This window comes from Corvus brachyrhynchos, unplaced genomic scaffold (genome assembly GCF_000691975.1).
Source record: "Corvus brachyrhynchos isolate BGI_N302 unplaced genomic scaffold, ASM69197v1 scaffold19, whole genome shotgun sequence".
Classification (NCBI taxonomy): domain Eukaryota; kingdom Metazoa; phylum Chordata; class Aves; order Passeriformes; family Corvidae; genus Corvus; species Corvus brachyrhynchos.
In genome coordinates, this window is record NW_008246061.1 from 3,221,813 (window position 1) to 3,223,024 (window position 1,212).

Genomic DNA, 1,212 nt, shown 5'->3' on the forward strand with positions numbered 1-1,212 from the left:
GGAAGCGGGCGGCGGGGAGGGCGTGAAGAACTGAGCCCGAGCGGGGCCGGGGACGTGGGGGCTGGTGCTGATCCCCGGGGGGCTGCGGGAAACCGGTCCTGGATGCCTCCGGAGCCAGCCCTGGATGCCCGGGGCCGGTTCTGCTGTAGTGAGCTGGGTTTTCGTGTCTCTGGGGATGGAGTCGTGAGAGGGACGGAGGGCAATCCTGCATCCCTGGGGCAGGATCTGCGCTGGGGAGCCGGTCCTGGGTGTCTCCAGGAATCGGGTTGCACTGTGGGGGCCGGTCCTGCTTCCCCCCGGGGGCCGGTCGAACTGCTGAGCCTGGGCTGGTGGGATACAGGATGCTCTGGGTGTCATGGTGGAGCTGCCCCAGGCTGCTGGGGATTGTGGAGTTGGTAGCCCCAGGACCCTCGTGTTTGGCTTCAGAATGTGAGTGCTGGCACTGTCTAGCTGTCCCGGCAGTCACATCCTGCCTGCCTGGCTGGGGGCAGGGTCTCAGGAGGTGGCACTGACTTGTCCCTGCTCCCAGTGCTTTCCGTGTCCCACAGGTCCCTTTGCAGAGCATCACCTCAGCCGAGCTTCTCTGCGGTGCTCAGGCTCAGTGCTGCCCAGGCTCCTGGGCCAGGCTGGCCCCAGCACAGGGGGAGGGAGCCCACAGCCACTGCCTCCTGCCTGGGAGAGCTGGATCCCCTGTGCTTGATGGGGGGCCCAGGCCATAAATGCACCTTTACATCTTGCCCGTGAGGTCAGACAAGTCCACAAGGAAAACATGTGCTGTGAGCGAGAGGGGCCGCATAATGGCTCCATTCAGCAGGGCCACAGGGCGCTGGTGCCCCCTCCTCAAATTACAGCCGGAGTTTCCTAAGGAGGCATTTCACAAGCCAGAGTGGCCGCAGCTCCCACCCGTGCTGTTCCTCGACAGGGAGCCATCCCTCTTGGCTGCCCATGACCTGCACAGAAAAGCTGCCACTACATCATGGGATGACAGAGGGAATTTGAGCAGTGTCCCCACCCTGTTCCTTGTATCCTGCCCCATGTGCTGGGGATGGGGTGCCTGGGTGCTCCCCCTTGCAGAAGGACCCCCTCATCCCCAATGGATGAAGGTGGGGGAAATGCTGCACCAGCACCACAGGGCTCAGACTCGCTCACTGTGCCAGCCGTGGATGCCATGGGGTATGCAAGAGGCACTGGGTCTTGAGTGGGACCGGGTGG